This window comes from Lathamus discolor, chromosome 2 (genome assembly GCF_037157495.1).
Source record: "Lathamus discolor isolate bLatDis1 chromosome 2, bLatDis1.hap1, whole genome shotgun sequence".
Taxonomy (NCBI): Eukaryota; Metazoa; Chordata; class Aves; order Psittaciformes; family Psittacidae; genus Lathamus; species Lathamus discolor.
This window is the reverse complement of record NC_088885.1, coordinates 16,757,601-16,782,992: the sequence shown is the minus strand read 5'-3', so window position 1 is coordinate 16,782,992 and position 25,392 is coordinate 16,757,601. Positions and strand designations below refer to the sequence as shown.

At 38.0% G+C, this 25,392-nt stretch overlaps 1 protein-coding gene across 1 annotated transcript in view; it reads left to right on the top strand.

Moving 5' to 3' along the window:
* Window positions 1–25,392, top strand: part of HIBADH (3-hydroxyisobutyrate dehydrogenase) — an 84,482-nt gene that overhangs the window by 44,683 nt on the left and 14,407 nt on the right. The gene's annotated exons all lie outside the window — the stretch shown is intronic.

Genomic DNA, 25,392 nt, shown 5'->3' with positions numbered 1-25,392 from the left:
GGTGCAAAACAAATAAATGTGAGCATCTATGAGAAGCAGGTCTGAAAAAATGATACTAAAATGTTAATCCAGTATAGAAATGAGTGATGTGTCAAACAGCTTTATGGATAATATATTCTGGTTGTACTGCTTTCACAAGGATGCAGCTAAAATGGGGAGACTTTCAGACTGTTAAAATGGAATATAAAACAAAGGAAAAGAATAAAAATAATAATAGTTTACTTTTCAAAGTTAAATCTCTGAAGGTAGGCAGTGGTGGAAGTATACACTGGCACAGTGTAGGCTGAATAAAGAGCTTGTCCATGCTTGACTTTTCTCAAGGTACGATGATAAAGGGATATTCAACCATATTCTATGGCAACAAAGTAAAAACTAGCACTCATTTTTTTTCTCATGCAGTGCAGTATTAATCTATGAAATGAATGCACTGGTGTAAGTTATCATTTAGGGCAGAAGCTTGTTAAGATTAAATTAAAGAATTAAATCAGCGTATCTACCAAGATTTATCAGTATAAATCTACCAAGAACACCCACAGCTTCATTAGACACAATTAAACAAAAATCTAGGAGGCATATACATTTTCATACTTCACTGCATCAGGCACCTAGGAAATGAGAGAGGTTAAGAATAAATTATTTTTATGTTATTCTCATGTAGGATTTCAGCCTTTTAGAATGAAAAAAAAAAATAAACCCCTGACTGTTAACTGGAATTTTTGAGTGTGTGTGTGGGGGGAGACTAAGTTGTTCAACCAGTTTTAATGAGAACTTTGCACCACTTGAGCTTTAAAGCTGATGTTTCATATGAAACAGTGCAGAATCCTGCATAATTCAGAAGTAGAACTTGCCATGTAAACGGCATGATCAGACTTTCTGATTTCTTTAACATTCTTGAAGGAAAACCACAGTGTTTTTATAACTTGGTCTAGAAAAACCTGTGAGGTGCACCTCCTTACTTCTGGTAGGGAATGAGATTGGGATGAAAGTGTCAACAATAAGCTATTTCTCCAATGGCTGCTTACATTCATTCTCTTGGGAGAAATAGTTATGCCCTTTTTCTTAGCATGAAACAGAACTATTAGGAGCTTGGTTGTCAATTCTGTGACTAAGGAATATAAAGAGTGAAATTACTAGTTAATGTAGTTAGGGTGGATCAGTATTGGGTACTACCAGGTGGTGGAGTCCTGTCATCTTGAAGGTACTTTGCAGGTGACCGAGTTAGCTGACATTAGATTTTCTCCATTTTATTGAAACACCTGTCTTTGTATTACCTATCCATGGCTTTTTTGCCAACAGAACGTGGGTCAGTATTGCTTCTTTAACTTCCATTTATCTTGATTTGCAATAAATGTAAATGTCATATAAACAGCGAAGAGGCTGATAATATTGACAATATTTGCATTATTGTTACAGAAATTTTGTAGCAAACTTGACTTGGGTTTTTTTCAGACACTAATAGTCTGAGGGTGGTGTCATCAGAACTATCTATATTGTTTTGTCTGGAGGGTGTCATTTAGGATTACTTCAATTAAACAGAACTTTCCCAGGGTATTCATTGATCCCTGCATAGGAGTAATGTGGGTTTTGTGGATGGAAAGTAAAATGAAACTAATTTTAGATTTGGTATTCTCTCAGACTTTCCTAATCTCCCATTTATTTTAGAAAATGCTTTATCATGTCACCTCCTTAAAAAGGCAAGGATGAGGAAAAGGGATGTGAGTTCCATGCACATCCCTCAGTTGATTTTCACAATAATATCTTTGGCTTCGTTAGGAATGAAGCCCTTAAAGCTTCTTCAAAAGCAATGCTCCTAAATTAAAACCAGATGTGCCAATAGTGTGCATTTCTGTTACACTTTTGCTCTTTCACTCTCTTTACCATCTACCCCTGCTCAGTTCAACAAAAATAATTTCCTTTGGGAAATACAATTTTTCTGACTTCTCTGAGGTTGTTTACACCATTTGTTAGGATCCTCCAGCAAGGCTGTGAAGTTTTTTGCTTGTTACCTTGCTTAATTGAATTTGGGTACGTTTATAAGAATTGAAGAGGCTGTTTCAGAATCACTTCTTCTGTCTGTAACAGTTTTGTTCTGAATTCAGACATCCATTTTCTGATATACTTGCCGATGTGTCTTTATTTTCTTCATCCCTCCCCATCAGGAGTACTTTTCCCTTTCACATTCCAGTCCCACTCTCATATTTCACTTTTGTTCCAATTTTTCCAGTAAATTGGGTGTGTTCTAAATACTGCAGCCATTTCACTTAGGTCTGTTTGAGAATCTTCCCATACTATTGGTATGACTATGGTCCATGACCCAGTTATCTCAGGCCTTGGCAAATTGCATATTTTAACTTCTCCTTGGCTTCTCATGATCTTTTGTCTCCCTGCTATTATCTTTCATATAAAGTCTTCATTTCTTGCAGTCTGCTATAATTCCTGGAATCCTTTTCCTGGTTTCTGATCTCTGTCTGCATCACATATCTTCCCCTTTCAAGAATTAATGCAACAATGCCTCTCTCTCAAATACATCTTTCTTCCCATCACCCTGTCTCATGCCAAGCATTCTGCCAGCATGGTGTGCTGTGCCATTTTCCAGTTTCTCCCAAAGCTTGACTCGTATCTTCCTTCACAACAGCTGAAGTTCCTAGGCGTTAATCAACTCATAGTCTTATGATTGCATCTTGATATTTTTCCTCAGTCTTCCAACACTGATTTGTTTTAAATTAGGTTAGCAGTCATTTTTGAAGACAAAACTTTTGAGGGTAAGTGATAACTTTTTGAAGTAATTTTTCCCCTAATCCTTTTCTCTTTACAGAAGCTCATTGTTGAAAGGAGTTGAAAAGATGACTCAACACTTAGAAAGGCTTCTTCATTCCTGTGAAGAGAAAGAGAACTAGGTTAGAGAGACTTGGCTTGATTTGTTACCATCTGCCCTGAGACTTGAATTGGTTGTAAAACACACTGCATATTGATCTAGCTAGATAACCATGCTGTAACCTTGTACTCACTGTAGTTTAAAAAACCTCTCTAGTATTCCTGTTGACTAGCAATATTTCTTTTGCTTGGTGACAGTTTGAAAAACTCGAACATTTTGAAATTAATAGATGCTAGTTATGGATACTTATACTAGTTTGTTCTGACTAACAATGTTTTATCTCCTAACATTTGATATGTCTGCTTTTGAATAACTTCAAAATTAAGGTATACAATTTCACAATGATATTTTTAGCAGAAACTTCTATGTACTGAGCAAATCAACAGTACAATGCTTTCTAAATCTTCACCAAACTTTTCTATTATACATTTTTATACTTATATGATGAATTCTTTATGTAAAATCTTTCTTATCTCTACATCAGGGAAAACTACTAATAGCTCAGACTACATCTAAATTAGAATCAGTAAATAAATATTTTATGAAAGAAGTAGGTGGTTACTGCTGCAGCAGGCCTGCTAGTTGAACAAATCTGAACAACAGCGTGCTAGATAAAATAAGAAATCTTGCTTTTCATTACCTGTATCCCTGTTAAAGCAAGTACCTCAAACACAATTCACTGCTTGCTTGAATATTCTGTTTCACATTTATTTGTTTGCCTCCTAAAATACTCATCAGATGAGCTAGAATTCTGTCAAAGTTTTATAATTCCTGTTTCTAGTGGCAAATTATGTAGATAGTGTGGCTTTAACTCATGTTTGATTAGATGCTGTATGTTTTTTTAAATTAATTTCTCTCTAAGCTCTTTGCAAGGAATAGTAACCCGCTGCAGAGAGGTTACAGTACTATGGACTCTGCCTGTTCTGCCTTAATGATACAAGGGAATAGTTGGGCAAGAATAAATGAGGTACTTTTGGTGGGTAAAAATGTAAGCTGACTGTCAGTGTGAGATTAGTTCTAGGAACAGTTAGCAAGCAGTAATAGGGCACACTTGAGTAATTGAATTTGCATAACAAGGCTTGCTGAAGAGATCTGACAGGCCCAGAGATTTGTCTGGCTGGAGATCTCCAGATGGACGTGACCACACAGCAGCTGGGTGGCACGTTTCTCAGCATGGTCAGCAACACCCAGACTGTCAGCTGGCCTCTGCAATTGCAAAGCCCTGGCAGGCCAGCTGGTGGCTTCTGACAGCCAGTGGCCCCGTTAGAGAATCTTTTCATTCTGCCTGTCAGGGTACAGGACCTGCAGGGACCAGTGGTAAGATGTAACAAGTCACCAGTGAGGGTTGTTAAGATGCTTCAGAAACCTGCTTCTGTTAAATAGCTGCTGCTTTACCGCTGTGAGTGAACCTTCTGAAAGCTTTTTCCATCCTTTAACAAGGACAAGACTAACCTGTTCACCAGCATTTTGTTTAGAAATCTATCATTTCGTGTTAGTTTCTACTTGTTTAGTTTCAATACCAATATTACTGCATCTGACCATGCATGCCCAGTGACAGAAATGCATTTTTATGTGCTTAGCACTTTTGTGAGGCAAAATACTGGAGCTTTTCCCCCAAGTATCCCTTCAATGGGCACTAATGTTGCTATATTCTAGATTTAGCCGGTTCAGTTAAGCAGAGCTGTTTATGGAAATATACTGTAAAGGAACATGTTAGTAACAGTTGAGGCAGCGACTGTATTACTCGGGTAGTGCGCAGAAGTGTTCTATATAGGTTGGGAAAGAATATGCGTAAGTCTAGAAATCTCTTCCTCTCTCATCCTTCAAGAAAGTGATGTAAAAAATTAAGTCTATCCCTCTTTTGTTCCAAGTTGCTTGGTCCTAACATCCTTGAGCCCCGGGCACTAAGGATTAAGCTGTTGTATTTAAACTCTATACCCCCTTCCAAACTTGGGAATATTCCTGTTCACCAGGAGTTTAGTATCCAGGTCATTCCACTCCCAAAAACAGTGATAAAACTCCTACTGGGAATTACATACTCTTACCCACTTATTATTTCTGTCCTTACTGATGTTACTTTTCCCTGTTTACAAGGTGACATAGTAAAAAAAAGTAGGTACCTGCTGCCTAACTTACAGGCTACTGATTTGGGCAGTTTCTTTTCTGATGTATGCAAACTCCCACAAACTGAGGGAACTACGAACAGGTTTTTTATTGGAGGTAGTATCCCTAGCCGTTCTGATCTCTTGATGATCATCTTGCCTCACTGAGTTTATTTTACTTTCTTTTGGGAAAGCTGGAGAGAGACGTGTTTTCTATTGTTCTTCAGCAGTTAGTGTCTGGATTGTTCCTATGGTGTAGTCATCTATAGAGTTCTGTTAAATCAGTAGCCCTAACTTTTACCTGTTTTCTGAGAAATTCTATTTCAAAGTTGAACATCAGGCTCTTCCTTACTGTTTTGTTCTCTATCTTTCTGGCAAGTAGCATTCAACCTCTGTAAACCCGACCAGTTGATTCCGCCACCAGGTTTTCTTTCTTCCTCACTTGATTAGTCATGTCACTTATGATTATGATTTATCACAACCTTATATAGTCCTGCCTTCCACTTCTGAAAGCTTGGGTACTTTAACAGTCATGCCTAATTCTACTGTAGCCATGCTCTATTGCCACTCTCAGGTCAGGGCAACCTGGCTGTAGGCTCATCTCTACTCCCTTCGTAATTTGAAGGTAGCCCGGAGACCCTTATGAGACTCCTCTAATTTAATGATTCCACCTCTGCAAGTAGGCTGGGATTCCCTGCCTGCGCTACTGCATCCTAGCTTTAGTCACACTGCAGTGTTTTTTTGATGAAGGAGGATGTTATACCTAACTGATAGCAGCAAAGGCATTCTTGCGCTCAGAGGATTCTGTATGGGTGAGAGCAGTGTGAAACAGCGTCATGAAGCATCTCATTCATCCTGTCCATGAGCACGCTCTAACATACTAATTCAATGCAGGGTTCTTACTCCGTTTCTCTGCAAGCTGGCTTGAATTCCCCACCCGAGCTACTGCAACCTGGATTTAACAGTCTCATGGTCTTCTGGCAGTGTCTAAAATCAGCTGTATAATGTCCTAATGTATTTTGTCTCTTTAATGCATCTTGTTCTGTTGCAAGATGCATGAGTTCCTTTTTTTCTTAAGAAGATACAAATTAGACTCTAAAAATAAGACCAAAAACTTCAGAATTTGGAGGGATATGTGAGTTTCTTTTTATCAAGAGCATTTTGATACCATCTCAGAGACAGTTCAGAACGGCTTTTCTCTTTTAAAAGAACTCCAATGAATGGAGAATGAATAAGAGAAATTGTCAAAATAAAGACCGCTTTGATTGTTTTATAAGCTGTAGACATTTGTACTTGTATTTTTTTCTTACTGACTGCAATAAATGCTCAGCATGCAATAAGTAATTTACAGAAAGTTTCACTTTGAAAGGAGTGGAATAATGCCATTAAACCTTTTAATTAATTTTTTTATATCTATTCATCAAAGAAGACTGAAATAACAAGTTATAAATTTTGTTGAGTCCTGTGATGCCGCAATGTAAAACTCGCAGGCTGTGACTTGTAGCATGGGAACCTCAAAGCATTTCTGTTCAAACAGCAATGATCACTAAGAAAACCACTACTTTGGGTCCATCAGGTTAAAAAAATAGGCATGTAGAGGACATACTTGACAAAACTGTCTTCCCTTGCCACCCTGAATTTTTGATACGTACATTGTTTCTGAGTGAGGAAGTATTTTAAGTCTGATGTGTATATAATCCCTGTAAGTCCATATGCTTAAGAAGCAGAAACCTTTTGAGTGCACTTTTATCTGATTCTGGAAATTTCCTTTATAGGACATTAACCTGGAATTTAAACTGGTTTTGTATGAAATACCATTGACCAACCAATCTCTCCTGGCACAACAGTGCAAAATCTGTAATCAAAGCACTGAACAGCTACCTCAAGAAGGAAGGCCTGGCAATTTCTGAAAATGCCTACATAGTCATCTTACTGTTTCTTATGTTGAGTTCTAGCTAACCCTTGACACGAGATAGAAAATAACCTTCTAAAACATAAGTGTGACTCTTTGCTTCCTGTAGGTGGTTCTTTCTGATCCCTTTTCTTTTTGTGTGTGTGTGCATTTTGCACAAAGAAAAGCAGGAGTTGATACAAATACATGGAGGCTGCACAAAGATAGGAATGTAGTCTGAAAAACTGTACTTTACACACAGCAAAATGAACTGTTGAATGCCAAAGTGCACCTTATATGTTTAGCCAAAAGTGATTAAGGGGCTGGTATTTCAAACACTGTAGCAGGTATGATTACCTTCCCTGATAAGATCATAATATTAGGCTGTGTTTAGCAGATCTGATTACTGTCTGTGTATAGTCTGTGCTAATTTTAGTAATTTCTGGTGTGGATGCTTTACTTTTATGCCAGTTCCTCAGAAGCTGGTTCAGACATTTAATTTTTTATGTAATTTCAAATTTTAAATTCAAATTTGGGGCAGTAATTTATTAAGATTATAGAGAATTAAATAAACAACTCTTCTTTCTTCCTTCTTTCCTTCACTCTCCAGGAAAAGGGAGATGCAGGTGTCATCAAAACCACTTTTTTGAGGTTTCTCAGTACAGAGAGCACAGATTGGCTTCCTGCTGAGTCTCTGGATATGTAGCCAAAAAAGTTTCTATCAAGTACTGACCTGATAATATTTCTGTATTTTCCCTACTCAAGTCCCCACTGAACTGTAGTTTATCTATGAATAAGGGGTACAGCAGGAGCCAGATTGTATACTTCACGTGCCCGATTCCCATGTTAATCTAAGAGTGTTTCAGAGTGTTAGAATTAACTCTGTATTCTGAAATAAATTGCTGTAGTTCACTGATCATTCCCAGTTTCCTCATCATTCTTTATGAATGAAAGCCCAAATCTCTGGTTGAGCTACATTTGGGGACAAAAAATAAGAATGTTTCCTAATTATAAGACCAGAGTAAGCACAGAAAGACTGCAGGATAACCTCTTAAAAACCTTATTTTCTGTGTTTATATCAGGCAAGTGCTGTTCTTTCTTCATCTACATTCCTGTGTACTTAAAAAGCTAATTTGAAACTGTAATGTTATCTCCCTATGAAGGCAAATGTATTTTTTTTCTTCTCATTTAAGAGCTTTTAAAAGCATACTTAAAATTATTCTAGCCACTGTTTTCTCTTTGCTAACATTTCAGAATTATCTTGGATATTTTATAGATAGCTATAAACCAAGTAAAAAACATGCCAAATTACGTTGTTTATTCCAGGTTCTTGGTCCTTGTTATTTTTTTGTGGCTGAGGAGGAAAAAAAACAGTCCAAGTCTACTGAAGCAGTTACATGCTTGCCAAAGTATCATAGAGATACTTGAAAATGGGAGTGTTTGGACTGTTCTCTGACTTCTTTCTTTAGTATTAACAATAATTACGTCTCTTCAGTGCATGTGATTCAGTGCATTTCCAATGCAGTCTGATTTTTCTAAATAAAAAATTTTGAAAATAGAAAAATGTGTGGCTCAAGATGAGAAAATTGTTTACCCTCAAGGATGGCTGTTTCTCTCCTTCCAGTGTATAAATCATGTACGTTCTATACTTCATTTTCAGTCCTTCAACTATATTCCTAGACAGGATGCAGTTTTGTCCTCCATCCTTGTCTCTCCACCTTTCAAACCCTATTTGTATCTTTCCTTGATTACTTAACATGCACTTCCACTCTAGTGTTGATATCTGCAATGTTACTGAGTTTGTTTACAGTGCTTGAGTTGCAAATAACATACATCGTGTTTTGGTTGTTTTGTTCTCTTATATGACCCTCTTAAATAATGAGGAAGAGTAGAAAGCAAATAAAATAATACAGCAAGTAAATAAAATTAACTGAACTACAGAGAGTTTGGAAAATTGGATTTATTTGGTTGTCACCTGCCTGCCTCTAGACAAGAATGGCAGGTCCATTTTCTCTTGAGGTTCATCAGTTCCATCTTCCATGTTGTGGTAAGCTAAGCTACCACCATCTTCAGGGTATTCCTAAGATGGTTTGGGAATCTGTCCAACATTAAGTAAGAATTCTCTGATTTAATATATTCTGTTACTTAAAATCATGGAATTATAGTATAGTTAGGGTTGGAAAGGACCTTAAGTTCGTCTACTATTTCCAAACTCCCTGCCATGGGCAGGGACACCTCCCACTAAACCATCTCACCCAAGGCTCTGTCCAGCCTGGCCTTGAACACTGCCAGGGATGGAGCATTCAGAGCCTCCCTGGGCAACCTATTCCAGTGCCTCACCACCCTTATATCCAATCTAAACTTCCCCTGTTTAAGTTTTTACCCGTTACCCCTTGTCCTGTCACTACAGTCCCTAATGAATAGTCCATCCCCAGCATCCCTATAACCACTCTTCAGATACTGGAAGGCTGCTATGAGGTCTCCATGCAGCCTTCTCTTCTCCAGGCTGAACAGCCCCAACTTTCTCAGCCTATCTTCATATGGGAGGTGCTCCAGTCCCCTGATAATCCTCGTGGCTCTCCTCTGGACTTGTTCCAAGAGTTCCATGTCCTTTTTATGTTGAGGACACCAGAACTGCACACAATACTCCAAGTGAGGTTTCACGAGAGCAGAGGGGCAGGATCACCTCCTTCGACCTGCTGGTCACGTCGCTTTTGATGCAGCCCCGGATACAGTTGGCTTTCTGGGCTGCAAGCACACACAGAAGCCGGCTCATGTTCATTTTCTCATTGACCAGCACCCCCAAGTCCTTCTCCACAGGACTGCTCTGAATCTTTTCTTTGCCCAACATGTAGCTGTGCTTAATGTACTTAATATGCTTAATGTACTTAATATGTACGTAATACATGTTGTATCTTCAACACTGTTTGTATGCAAAATCTGCCATTTGTGAGACTTGTAGTGTCTACCTAGCACAGCCAGGACTATGAAGGGTTGTTACCTTAGTCTAAATGGAATTCTCAGTTGCTGGACTTTGACTGTGTTTGGATAGGGGAAGAACAAGTCCCCACTCCCTTGTTCTTCTTTCTTTCCAGGAGGCAGAAGTGGTGAAATGATGTTTATTTGAGCAGAACAAAAATTACTATGGCGATCAGAGTCTCTTAAAGGGTTTGTAGTATGAGTAGGCAGTGAGGAGCCATAAAGGCAAAGCAGCTTTGGATAGTGGAAGAGACTCACAAGTGAGCTAATCTGCAAGAGTAAGATGGGACCGTGATTATGAAAGTGGTCATTAGTTACTGATAACAGAAAGGGTTTGGGGCATCCTATCAGACAGGTGTACAGTTTGTGCTTGATGGAGACGTAAATAGAACCTCTCTGTGTTAATGCTTCTTATTACTAGATATAAGGCTTCCAAGAGTGAGCACACCATGGCTGTGCTACTATATGGCAAACCCCTCTTTCCCTCTGTAAGTTCAGAGGAGGGGTGCAGAAGAGGTTTTAAGCTGCTATCAGATACTGTTAACCTTTCAGACACACTGCAGCTAGCAGTATTTGCAGCTGCATAGGACAGCCTTTGCAAAAAAGCCAACACTTATTAGTCAACTAGAATACAAGAACTGTTGGGTTTCTGAATGGAAAAGCAAAGCTTAAACATATGTCTGTGCTGGCAGCATGAATTACTTTCCTGCATAAGTATCCAGAATTCTTTTATTCCTTCTTTACGTTTCCAGCAGAGCTCTGAACTGGGATTTCAGACATTAGGGTTCATGTGTTGTCCAAGTTTTAGTCAAGTCAGTTTGACATATTCTTTCCTTGGCTGCCAGTGGTTTTAAGTCAGTACTTTGAGTGATCATTCTCTTCTCACCCACAGTCATTCCATTCATATGTGGGCAGTTCTGGGGATTTCACTCAGTTCTTTTCCAGTCTCTTGTCCTGAAAATCCTTAACCCTTTCAGTACCAGGTGACAAATGCAAAGTGAGGAGTGAAACCATTGTGATTTTCATTTTAAAAGTAACAGCAGCAATTTTCACCTATTTTGCAGTACTGTGTTAGCTGTAAACCATACTAGTCACTATACTTGTGCCAGTTAATATAACTTGACAGGTAAATGCCATGTAGTTCTGCCAGCTTTAGTCTGGTTTATTTATACACCTTGATATGCAGATTCCTGGAAAGCTGCCTTTGAAGTTCTGTGCTTTCTGCAAGATTACTAGCCAGGTTAAATTAAAGAGATTTGGAGAAGATACAGCAAAATTGTACTAAACTCACTGTTACTGGTAAACGGTGGGGTTTTTTCTTGTTTTCATGGTTTATTCTCCACAGACAATAGATATATTTATAAAAATTGGGTTGAGTGGGGCTGCATCGTAATGAATTACAAAAGGAAAAACCTTCAGTGTAAATGTAATAAAATGAGGAGTGTTGCCCATATATTCATGAAGATAACTGGCACACATTTCTAATCTTCTTGAAGTGTATTGGTCTTACTAAGCTAAGGTAGCTTTCTACTATGAGCTGTGCAGCATCACTCATGCAAACCTTTTCCTACTTACAGATCTGTATTCTTACTGCTTCATTGACCTTAGAAAAGCAAGAATAATTTCTGATCATTTCTTGATACGAATTGACAGTAGCAAGTCTTACACTAGCATATTCTAATTGTTTTTTTCTTATTTGTATCAACCTGGGGTTTGTATTTGGACAGCCATTTTGAAATGTTTCACTGTACATCAAAATAATGGGTCCTAATGGATTGCTTCCTGCTTGACTAGACAGAAGTATATTTTATTTTATTTTAAATTGTGCCATAGTAAGTTAAAAAGAAACAGCAGAGCAAAATAAAATGGATATTCTGTTAATGGCTCTGCTTGATCGGGTATTTATATTCTCTGTATGGTTTTTTAAATATTAAATTCTGACAATAAGGTAGCTTTTCCTCTCAGAGGTCAGTAGTGTTCAGATTAATCAGGCTGACATTTCATGCCGGTGGGTCATGAACTGTTGATAATAGCATTAAATGGTGATTCACTTGCTGCGGGGAGCACAGCTCATTATCCAGTCACTATATTAAATCATCGCCACAAACAGCTAGAATCCTGTGTGAGTGCATGCACGCATCTGCACACACAGACATGAAAACCAGGGTGGGGATCTTTATCCTGTAGTTGTACATTTCTCTGTTTGCAGCAACTGTTAAAGTCGTTTCCAGAATACAGAGGTGATGGATTTCTCCCTGTCTGGGAGACTGGTATAGTTCTCTCTGCAAAATCTGTTTATGTATGAAACAGGAATATGTGGTTTATTTTCTAGCCTCTCTCTGATAAAGGGACACTATCTTTGCAGTCAGTACCATGTTAGACAAAAGCAAAGAAAAATACATGCACATCGTTCCTACAATGTTAGCACTGAAAAAAGAAAATACACAAAATGAAAATGACTGAAATCTAAATCGCTTGTATTCATTGAGTATGGATTTTTATTTAATACTGTGCTTCAGGGGCTTCTATATTAGTTTCAGATGTGCTACTTCCTGTTAAAAACATTCATACTTAGAAAAAAGAAAAAAAAATCACTCTCTAGTGAAGAAAACACGTATCTGTCATAATGGAAAATTTTAAAATAGAAGATTGTCAAAATAGAGTAACAGTCGATTAGTTATGTTTAATGAGGGTAAATTCCACTCTCCGCTTAAAAGATTTTGCAGTTAAATGCAAATCTCAGTTAAATTTAAGTCACATATTTTAAAAAATGAAAGTTGCGTTAATAGCATTGCAAAGTATGTGTTTAGCAATTAATATGAGATGTTGGGCTTTTTTCTCCCACCTGGAGCAGAGAATTGGGGATTTTTCTCCCTCCCTATCCTCTGCCCCCTCCGTCTGGGCTAGTATAATTTCTTCTAGTGGCTGTTGTTCAAAGGCAGTACTTAAGGGTACTTCGCTTTAAGATACAAAGGCTTACTTGAAGTATGAGCTTCTCAAGGTCTTTGTAACTAATGTTTTTAATGTGTTATATATTTTTTTCTGAAAGAAAATGTTTAATCAGCATATAAATATTAATTAGCATGAGAACCATGGTAACCTCAGCGTTAACTTTAAAACTGAGAAGTTGGGGGGGGAGGTTCGCATATATGTACATTTTGATACTTTTATACAAATGGTTACTAAAAGGGAAACCTTTTTCTGAAGCAATTAGCACGCTGTATACTGTAAGAGAAGTAAAAAAAAAATAAAGAATTGTGAAGGGGAACATTTTAAATTCCTCAAATTGCCTTTTCTCTTTTCCTTCTCTTTTTTTTTTTTTTTTTTTTTAATGTTAAATAGCAGCTAAAACTGCCAAGAGAAACAAGGTAACATGAAAAAACCGTAGGCCACTAGAGGTCACTGTTTGGTAATCAACTTCTAATGAACCAGAACTGTCAGGAAGGCCAATAAATTACACTGTGGATTTTTCTAATTATGAATTCCTATTTAATCATTCAATGACAAGTTAACTGTGGCAGCGGCTCTATGTACTTTGCATACACAGTTATGTTAATGTACTATTATATTTCTTAGGATGGAGGTCCTCCATCATTAGAGCAGTTCATTACCAAAGACTCTCTTATCTAATCATAATTACTGATTATGAGAAATAATTAACTTTGTTACCCTCGTGATTCTGTTCATAGGCAAAATGCGCTCTTTTTCTTTATTTTTTTTTTTTTTTTATGGAAAACCAGGGCGTGTACTGACTTTTGATACCTTTATGTTAAAGAAAAGAGATTAGTTTAGTTTTGTGCAACATCATCTAAGTTGTAGTGTTGGAATAGTTACAGGTAGTAGAGAAAAAAGAGGTACACGAGTTATTTTATAGTGGGTGTCCTTAAGTTGTCATTCAATACAGTTAAATGTGAAAATGTGTTTTGTTTCATGAAATTGCAGCGTTTGGAGGATGTAAGGATTTGCAAATTTAAACCATATGATTGCATATTTGCCCATCCTGAAACAATAAAAGTAATTAATAAGAATAGTATCTCTTTTTAAAGATATTTCCATACTAAACTTAGAATTAGTTCATACATAAAGAAGGATGATCTTTAATTAAATTATGAGGGTTTGAACTCATTGGATAAGTGGCATCAAGTACATTTGAGAACACTGAAAAAAGTACATTGCATTTTAGGCTGGAGGGCAATGCTAAATCTAGTTCTCTGAAAGAGATGTACTATCTGTTTTGCAGAGGAGTAAGAATAGAATTGTGCACAGAGGATCCCTAAACAGGAAATAGAACTGGGAAAGGCCTTATAACGAAGGGATTCCTTAAATGGAAGCTGTGTATCTTTCCAATTTAGGCTGCTTTCCTAGCAGTTGTTGTCATCTTGCATTATTATACTGCTTTGCTTTTTCAGTGCCAAATAAAAGCTTTGAGAATTAACTGCAAATATGCTGAAGTGGGGCAGCAGAAAATGCTTTGTTACTCTAGGGATATAGAGTTGGGTGTGCTTAAAAATAAGCATAAATTTTAAAGGAGAAGCTGTGTGGGCTGTTTACTGTATCCGAGGACATGATTCAATGCCGAAGTGCCTTGCAGAACGGACAGACATATCTGAAGCAATGCACTCTAATGGTGGTTCAGGTTATCAAAAGAATCATTGGTTTCATACCACTGATTACACTTTAAGGGACCAGGTTCAAAAGTTTGTTCAAAAATGTTCAATGCAGTCTTCCGTCCTATTATTTAAGCATTTCTTTCCCATTTCAGTTGGTAAAGCTGTGTCAGTTGTCCTGTCATAGACTGTACCCAGAAGAGGTAAAATCAAAATTCACAGCCAGGCAACTCTCCAGCAGAAAATAGTGGAGTTGGATTTATTTTAAAACTAAGAGCCTGACATTTTTTTCTGGCTGTACGTTGCTATTTTATTTTAAAATTTTGTTGGATTCCTGCTATTAAATACTGGATACCTTTTTAATGTTGTGAATGTCAATTTGCCCCTACTGTTTGTGATTGGCATGTGGCATTGCTACATTTTCAGCTCTTAAATAAACCAGAAATTCTTAGGAATAGTTATGCTATGCTATTCCACTCCATTTTAATGCTTTTTGCTTTATTTTTCTATGTTTACAATGCTTTATTTTCTTATATAACAGGAAAGGACTAATGAATGCATCAATAGAAATTTACCTGCATGACTTCAGGCTTCTGCAGCTGGCTTTCTAAGCAAACCTTTTATTAAGGAGAACACTTGAACCCATGCCTACTGAGTAATGCAGTAAAATGTGTACCTCAGTGTGATTATTTTTTTAGCAATGGGCTTAATGCCTTCATTATTCATCAAAAAAAAAACCCATGCTGCAGTGTTTGGTGCTTTGGGGGGCCTATATGAGGGTAGCATGGTAAAGAAAATCATAAAGGATTGAAGTATTTCAAGTATTTTGTTTTTGTAAAAGGGGATTAATGTCTTGTTACAGTTGCACTAATACTAGAGAAATATGTAACCAATAATATTAAATTTCTGGTTTATTTTTCCTTCAAAGATTCTTGGTTTTCTGTTATAATAAAAGGGTTTCAGCTGTTAATCTATTCCACAGTGTTGTGTAAACAAACTTGCTTTTTGCTGTGGAGTTAAGGTAGAATGCAGGAGTATTTCATCTGCTCCCGACAGAGACGTTCAAGTCCAACTAGCAGAATCTGCAAACAGGGTGGTGTATGCCTAACTGCTTTTTGTAATATACAGAGTTCAGCAAGGTTGGCCACGTCTGGTTTTATTGGTCCTGAATTTGTGTGTATGTTGCTCAGTCAAAATAGATGAGATGAAAAGCTGTGATGGCAAGGCAGACTGTTGATGGTATTTGTGGCTTTTGCTATCCCACACAAAAATTAAGCTTTTGGGGTTTGATGTTGTTGTTTGTTTTGGTATTGTCTGTGGATTCTAGTTAGAGCAGTTAGAATAGCTCTTGTGCGATTTTGCCTTCTCTTTTTCTAAGGGGACATAATAAATGTTCAACCTTTTGAGTTTTAGCTCCTATAGTCGCATAGCAGTCTTATTTTCTGATGGCTGATTTCTGCACAGAGGAGCAACGTCTGAAGAAAGTGGATTGTTATGATCTCTGTGGGTGTTAAATGTGCAGCTCTGTCAGCTTTCTAATGCAGGCAAAAGTTATTCTTGTTTTTGTACTATGTGATTGAGAGTAAGTTTTATTTCTAGGACTCGAAGACCTCATCTGGGCAAGTGGAATTGTGCTAGAGCCTGTCTGTCGAATTTCAGTTGTGCAAAGGGTTAACGCTGGCCTACACAGTTAAGAAGCTATGTGCATGTTCATGTTTTATTTTTGGAATTCCCCTAAAATACTAGAAATACGAACAGTAGTGCTGGGCAAGAAGACGTGGGTTATTTTTTTTGTTTCTCTTGTATTTGATACTTCTTTTGTATTTGATACTGTGCTTACTCAGAATCTAGCAGTGGTTAACCAGATAGCTTAGTGCCATGTGCTTTACATTTGGGCTGTCTTGAAGGCTGCTTTGAAACTTTGGTGTCTTGGATACATGGAATGTACTGCTCTTGTTCTACACTGGCTGTCCAACCTTCTTGCTAAGATTCAGATGAAAAATGAAATACTTGTTTTGAGCTGTGCTAAGCTCTGTGCAGTTAGTTTTGCTGTCCACAAGTCTAGATACTTGCAGTTGTTGTTATATTTTAATATTTCTGTATAAGTCTGCAGCCCCAAGTCAGATTTTAACCATATATCTAACTATTAGAAATGGGTAAAGGAGTAGCTAAATCTGGTACTCCAGCAAAAACACCTAAGGGCTTTCTGTGGTCTAGGGCTTTCTGGTGGAGTATGGATTAAAGGGGAGAATAGGAAAGATGTCTGGCATGAACTACTATTTTTAGATGGTTTTGATAGAGTGTTTTGGGTACTAAAAATAAGCAAGTAATTTAATCAATCATACTTCATTTGCTTTCTTATTGCAGTACTGTTAACCCGTTTACTTGCTAACTTTTAAGGTGCTTTGATATTTCTCTTTGACATTACAGTGACTAGAAATAAATGTAATGTTTTTAAAAAACCTGCTGCAGACAGACCAGTCTCACCAGGCCTTTCAGCTTGTACACTGTTGAAAAAGTTAAAGTATCTTCTCTGTGTATTTGTCTTTTGCAACTTATTTTCTTTGGCTAATCCTTTTGGAGGCATCAGTTGCTACTTAATACCATCTTGTAAAATTTTTCTGGTCCATTCCGCTCATATTAAACTGCCTTAATAACAGCTTCTACTCAGTTTTTGAATGATTTATTGAGAAGGGCATAATCTTTTCTATATTTTGGCATCCTTCTAGAATACATCTAAATCAGATTGAAAATTTTTATTCTGGTGTCCGTAGCCAAGTTCAGGTACTAATCCCCATGCAGTTCCACTCAGGACTTCCTTTAAAAGCATAAAGCTGCTCATTAATATTTTGCCAATTTTGTTTAATCAGTTCTTTATCTTTCCTTCTACAGTGCTTTCAACCTTAAGTTCCTGATGATGTTTACATCATTTTTTCTCCTCCCAAAAGGGATATCCTCTGCTACTATAGCACATGTATGTGCCTATTGTTTATATACGTGTATCCTCATGGTTCATGTAAATCCCAAAGTATGTTCTCCTTGAGGCCCCTGAGGATCCTTGCATTTACAGCACCACTTCTCAGATTGGCATGTGGGACTGGGGAGTTTGGTGCTGTCTTTTGTCTTCGGACAGCACCTAGCAAAATAGGGACCCAACATGACAGCAAGGGAAGTGCTAAAGAAACGTTATTACAGCAGTTTCTGGCTGCACGTTCTACCTTCTTCTTATTGTAGGAGGCAAAATCTGTTTAATTACTCCCTCTCATGCTGGGCTGCCCAGAACAGGTAGCATATTGCGCACTTCTCCTGCATCTTTCTTTCAGTCTCTGCTAGTGCTAGGAAAATAGCTGCATAGAGCATTAATGCTGATGCACACAGTCTGATCCGCTTGTCTTCATTCTTGCCTCTGTGTGTGGGAGGGGGGAGTGGACGAGGGGGAGGGAATTATTATTCTGCTGCTGACACAGGGAGAATGAGAGTGGCTTGATGCAACAGAAGATTATGTTCCCTGAGGATAAACAAACAGAAGGAGATAAATTAGGAGAGAGGATAATCCTGTTAATATGTGCATTCCTTAATTCTGATTCAGTTTTTCAAAACGTACAATTTCATGGAGGTTAGAGATTTAATTAGTACCTGTAAACCATCCCTTAAAGTTCACCTTTTTGATTGTGGAGTACCGCTTTGAGTTGGCATTTGAGATGCACAAATTTGCCCATAAATAGGAATTGTAAGTTGTGATATGAATATCATGCGAGTGAATAATCATGTGCACATCACCATCCTTTCCTCAACTGAAAAGAAATAAACTTTTCTTCTCTGGACTTTTTCACAATACTGTTTGTTAGGAAGTCAGAGCAGCTTATCCTTGCAGTCTTCTGTTGCTTTTTCAGCAGAAGCTGGGTCATTGTGATATTTATCTGAATTCAAACAAGGCTAATTAAAAGAGCTGCTGACAGTTGTTGTGATCTGACTTTGACTGGAGCTTGATGGTCATTATGGGTAAATAATGAACCAGGTCTGCAAATGTAGCAGCTGCCAACTTGGGATAGAAGAACAGCTATTGCGTCCAATTTAAGGATCTATCGACCGCTTCCCTTCTCCCTGCAGATCTCCTTCGTAGCAGAAAACTAATGTTTTCTAGTGCTTTGTTTTGTGGTTTCAGCTATTTCTGATATGGTCTATAATTTCCTCTTAAATATTTAACTTAGTCCATTATTAGCTTTCAGAGTTAACAACTTTTCCATTGGGCTTTCTTTGCATTTTTATTTAGTTTTGTTTTGTGGGAGGGGTTTTTTTGCAGTCTGTTTTTATGTACAATGTAACTGCCTAAATAATGATGATAATGTGTATTTAATTTGCCCGCTGCAGCAGAATAAAAATCCACTAGGCTTTTTTCTTTGTTATAGCCATAATCTAACAAATTATATAATTGGATTAAGCTGTAAAAGCGATCCTTCTACTTCCTTAGGTGCGCTTTTGTCTGGAGTAATATTGAATCCTTGTTGAATAAATCTTCAAAGCGCTGACCTGAACCTCCATTTCCATTTTTGTTGAAATATCACTAGTTTATGAGGTACGGTGATGCAAAGCTCTATTTATCAGAAGAGAGAAACAGCAATGACTTTCATTAAGGTGCACTTCCAAGTATGTTGTCACTTCATCAGGAGGTTTACCTTGTCCCATTAGCAAGCAGGGACAGTGCTTTAAAGTGAAAATGGCAAATTTTAGTAATAGGTTAATTCAACTTTCTTCTAGAATCCCTGCCATTATAAATACAGTACAGGCATTTAAAAGCCACCACAGAATTTGATATACACAAGAACTTGCACATCTACCCAGCATTTGCTCAGCTGCCATTAAAGAAGGCAGCGTGCATTATGTAAAATGTACAAAGGCGCGTGTGCATAGTGCATAATGCAGCAGAACTAGGAATCTTGCTGGGAAGAAATGATCCCAAGCGTGCCCCTAAAAGACAAGTCTTGCTTTGAGCTATAATGATGAAAAATTGCCCATTTATTTGTGTCTTTGCATTTCAGCAAAACCGAAACTTTGACTCGTTGTCTGTGGTGCCGCCACAGGGGTTTTGTGCATGTATGTGTACATCCACGGGCGTTTCTGTGCTTGCTCTGGAAAGGCCAGCGATACGTTAACAAGGGGTTATGTTATGCTGGTTTATGTTAAACCAGATCACCCCCTAACATGTGCGGAGCCATTCATCTGTGTCACCAAAACCCAAGAGAACATCTGACATGGACTTTGAAACAGAAACAGTGATCACTTACAAATCAAACATGGCACGCTCTAAACCGATTGTGCACGGCAATCTTTTCGAGAAAGGACAACTAATTGAACATGATAAAGTGTAAAGTTAATTAACACCCTTAAATTTGTTGATTACTTTCACGGGATTATATTGTTCGTTGAGGAGCAGCTTTCCATCCCAGCTGTCGCCTTTTTAGCGAATGTCGCTGGTAAACAATAGAGACACCATAACAAGTCGTAAATGGTCCCTGTGACAGCAGCCCCTTGTGAGGCTGCATCTGTAGAAAATGATTAGAACAATTGCATTTTAAAGACGGCTCACATTGCAGCCGGGTCCCATAGGCCCTCTTCTTTATCTCCACTGATGGCAGACTGGTTAAAACATTTAAGTTCTTTTGAGCAAATTAAGTGATTTACTGTGTTTTAGTTATAGAGCAGCAGAATAGCTTCATAGGTCTAGCTTTGATGCTGATTTTTACAAAAGCCCACTGAGTGGTGTGTTGTGGGAGGTTTTTTCTGAGACTGTTCTGTTTACTAGTATCTTGGAAATAGATTGAGGATGGCAGATGTTGTCTATGAAGCAAATAGAAAAAAATTGATGCCTTATTAATATTTTATTAAATAACTAGTATCCTCGTGGTTGTTCTAAATGTATAGTATGATCTGCTTTTATTTCCAGGAGTGGTTTGTAGCTGATTTTGCCTATACATGTCTTTTAGTTGGTTTTGGATTTATATACGTAGCAAAACAATAGTAACCTTTTCAATTAATCTTTCCTTGTGTATCTGGGTTTAACTTTTTGTGAGTTGCAAAAGACAAAGTATTTCATGTGAGTTGGCAGGTACTTAATAAGAACTTCTCAGTCCTTAAAAACACACACACAAGCTACACAGATGCAGGCTCTCAAGTTCAGCCTATCTGAAAGAGAACAAACATGACAAGAACTTGCTTGTTTGAGGCAACTACAGTCGCTTAAACTGCATTTTTGCAAAAATATTGAAATAAAGGACCAGTGTTCCCTTGCACTTGCATAATAGACAAAGCCTATTACAACTCTTAGGCTTGACATGTAAAACAGGAGAGAGGATTCAAACTCTAGCACCGTTTTTCTTGTTTACTTTTTATCCAGTTTAGGTCACAAAACAAGTTGTTAAAATGGCTCGGTAGAGTACATGTTGAATAGAAAAATTACAGAATAGATGCTTTTTTTCCCTAAGCTTCTTGAAGTCATAGCCCTGATCTCCAGCCTGTCCTTTGGAGTCTCTGAAGCAGCTGTGTTCACATTGTCTCAGTCTTACTTCTCAACTTTGTCTGCAGCAGTTTTTTTTATCTGCAGGTGCAAAGCAACAGTGGTTTCAATATTTTGGCACAAGGGTACACTTGGGTGCTCTGTGTTTTCAGCAGCGTAACTGTTTTCAGTATTAGTACTGTGATGGTGCTGTAATGAGTAGCCTTATAATGCCACTTCTTTTTAACTCATTTGTACTCTGCTCTTCTCATGGAAATGTAATAAAACTGAAACCAAAAACAGATATTTTTGTGTAACATCTTTACATTGGCATCTTTTCTCTAGCAAATTGTATTCTTAATAATCAAACTGAGAACAAGATACTTTAATGATGTAGCTATGGAGGTAAGACTTTTAATCTGGAAACACAAGTGGCAAATTACAAGACTTTTTCCAACGTGTTAAAAACTGTGGTTAATAAGCACAGAAAAGTGAGTATTGAAGGGTAAGTTGTCTACTGAACTGCCTGCCCTGAAGGCTAAAGCTTGTTAAGTCACCTCTAACCTGTCCCAAGATAGCTGCAACCAGTTGCTGTTGTCATATGTGGGCACCTAAGCTTCCATTCGCATTTTCATCTAATATTCTGAACTCAGTAACTGCTCTGCACCAGATTCACTGAGCAATCCATTGGCAAGCAAAGTGAGAAGTATGTGGACTGAACTGTTCCTTGCCCCACAGGTAACTCGGCCAGATGCAACAGGATGCTTTGAAGAGCAGTTGTTTATGAACCTCTTCTGATAAACTAATTTTTCAGATCTTAGTCCAAAACTTTCTATACCGGAGTGGGAAACCCATCTCTAAGTATGTATGCCATAGTGCAGTGCTAGTCTGTAACTTCTCACCTTGCTTTTTCACGGATTAACTTTTTGCATGCCACCTCACTAGCTAGATCTCTTGTAATATTTATCTGCAGACCTGTTCCTGACAGTTTGTATCTCTGGGAAAAATTCTGGTGGTGTTACAACCTTTTGACTTGATGTATGACCAACTGAGCTACTCTATGGGATCTGTTGGTGTGACCTCCTTAAAGGATTCTGCACAAAGATGTGAGGGAGTCATCCTAGAGAGGCCACGTGTAGGACTGCAGCCATGGGCTCCACCAGTCTTGCTTTGCAATGGGAGGGAATCTTACACATGCTAATCACAAATACAGTTCCTCAGAAAACTATCCAACAGTGAGAAGAGGCTTTTAGTATCTTAGAAAGAGCAAATAGATTCTGAAGGACTTCTAACCCTTATCAGCAGTGGTACATAAAGCACTGTCTTAGGTGGTAAGATGTCCTTAAAAAAATCAAAATATGGAAAATAATCGTTAGCTTTTTTAAGTTACATTAGCTGCTCTGATTTCTCCATTTCTGTCTTTAGTGTTAGAAGCTGATAATACTTTACTGGCTTGTGTTGTTGGTATGGAATCTGTGATTGTGAAATAAAGCTGTGCGTTCCCATCTCATGATTTTTTATTTCTATTTTTAGCTGAAGTTAGTTTCTGCACTCCTAGACTCCCTGCCAGTTGTTGGGTTGAGGTTTTTTTAATTGCCAGTGTTACAAATTTGCTGTGTTGCTTGTTTAATTCTGATAAAATAGCTGATAGTTGACAAGGATTCTGGATGAAAAAAATTACCAGGTTTTAAATTTAATTTCAATTTAAATTTTAAATTAATTTAAACAGGTTTTCGGGGTTTTTTAAGGAGAATTTTACAAGCCTTCTACATTATACAACAAATTGCTCTTTTTTTTTTCTACTTGACTAATTTATTTTTTCTTCTTGAAATGTAAGCGTTTGAACAAGTGAGAGAGTGCAGCTGTCAGAAGATTAACCAGCTGAAAACTATTGTCAGCATTAATTTTGCTCTAATAAATGACTCTCTGAAGCTATTTAGCAGTCTGTAATCTAGATACAAGGCTATTGACCTATGATGGATAGTACTGGATTTTGTTTGTAAGCTTTGACTTAAATTGTCTACTTAATTTGCTGCAGGTCAGATCACAGGATTAGTGGTAAAGGCCGTTATGTGGTTTGAATAAAAATAGCCAGAGGAATGGAATGAAAATCATTGTGTTTATTAATGTAGCAATCTTTGCGGTCATGGACATAGTAAACTAGTCGCCAACAAGATGACAATGACCTATTCGTGTTAGGGTTTGCTCTTAGCCCAGTCCTGTGAGTTGCCTGGGGAGGAGTTGTTAAGTAAGATTAAGGATTGGCTACAAATAAGGTGTCTCTCAACCTGAGCAGGAAAAGCTTTATTACTCTAGATATTGCAGTGCCTCATAGACTGATATTTTGTAAAGTTATGGGTCTGACCAAGTTCTTCTGGATGTTCCAGTTCTGGACTCACCAGTGCAAGAAAGATACAGATTTACTGGAGTATGTCTGGCTAAGAGCCATGGAGATGATGAAGGGACTGAGCATCTTTCATTAGAGGAGAGAGTGAGAAAGCTGAGACTGTATACCACAAAGAGAAGGTTCTGGGGGGATTTTATCAATGTCTATAAAAACCTGGTGAGAGACAATGAAGAAGAGGGAGCTGGACTATTCTCCATAGTGCCCAGTGACAGGACAGGAGGCAACGGGCAAAAATTAAACAGATGGTGATCTTAGGAGGTCCCTTCCAATCCCAGCAGTGCTGCAATTCTGTGGTTCTCAGTTGTAATATACGTTGAGCAGCTACTTCCTCAGTGGAAGCCTGTTTCCTCTACTCTGCTGCTTATTTTCTCATAATTGTAGGCTTTTCTTATTTTTGAGACCGTGATCTGTCAAATTTGTCTGAAATTATTCAGTGACTTCAAAAGATGGTACATGTTGGAAAGCAGGATCAGGGAAATTAATGCATAACAGATGCACAACAGGGCATTTGTAGACATAGAGCAGTTGCACAAAGACAATGCATCAAGTGAAATTTTAATGGGAAAGCGAAGAAAAATTCTTAAAATTCTTCACTGTGAGGAGCTGCAGTGTAACTGTCCTTGATGTCAGAAGGGAAGTCCAATGCCAACCACTTCATTCTTTTGCTGTGGTATAGCACTTACCTAATGCTTAAAGTTGAGATAAGCTCTGATTAGCATGCTATGATTGCACACTTTAACAAAATCTTTTGCGCACAAACTTGGTTGCCATGGTGGCTTAGTTATGGACTTATTATTTTATCTTTCTGATGTTTTATACTGCATGATTTCATTTATTAATGGGAAACAAGGAAAACAGAAATGCCCTGTGTAAGTTACTCTAACAGAGCAACTTTCTGTTGGGAAGTTCAACTGTATTTTTTGTTCATTTGTTTTACAAATCTCTTCAACTTTAAGAGTGCACAACATCTAGCTCAGCGAAGGCAGTTCCAGTTGCACTTTGGAAACTATTTCAGTTGAAACATTTCTTAATGCTTATTGTGGTAGCTAGTTCATGACAAAGAATTATGAACCACAGCTGCAGAGCAGCCTGACTTGCTGTAGAGACAAAATGGTCCACCACGTGGAGTAAGAACAAATTTTCACTTGGACATTCTGTTTGTAAGAACACCATACCTAGTTGAGCACATTTAATTTGAAAGCAGGTCATCATCTTGCAGGTGTATATCCTAACAGGCCAAAGTCTGATGCATAGCACAGAAAACGTACAGTAGCTATATTTCTTGACAAAGTAAAAAAAAAAATGAGGAAGCTGGTGTGTTCATCAGTTTGGGCCCAATTTTCCTAGCAGCTAGCAGTTCTATCCGTTAAATGTTGTGGATAAGATTAAGGTTGTATCAGTAATGCATATTAGAATTAGGCTTCTTTTAAGAAATGGTATATTTCATGGAGATTCTAAATATCACATAAAAAAAAAATGGTGGTTTTGTCGTTAGGAACTGTATAATAAGTTCAAGGTCCTACATCTGGGTTGGAGCAATGCCAGGCACAGTTTGGCCAGTGAAGTGATTGAGAGCAGCCCTGTGGAAAAGGACTTGGGGGTGTTGGTTGATGAGAAACTAAACATGAGCTGGCTTCAGTGTGCACTCACAGCCCAGAAAGCCAACCGTATCCTGGGCTGCATCAAAAGGAGCATGACCAGCCGGTCGAAGGAGGTGATCCTGTTCCTCTACTCTGCTCTTGTGAGACCTCACCTGGAGTATTGTGTGCAGTTCTGGTGTCCTCAACATAAAAAGGACATGGAACTGCTGGAACAAGTGCAGAGGGGGCCATGAGGATGATCAGGGGACTGGAGCACCTCCCGTATGAAGATAGGCTGAGAAAGTTGGGGCTGTTCAGCCTGGAGAAGAGAAGGCTGCGTGGAGACCTCATAGCAGCCTTCCAGTACCTGAAGGGGGCCTATAGGGATGCTGAAGAGGAACTCTTCATCAGAGACTGTAATGACAGGACAAAGTGTAATGGGTTCAATGTTAAACAGG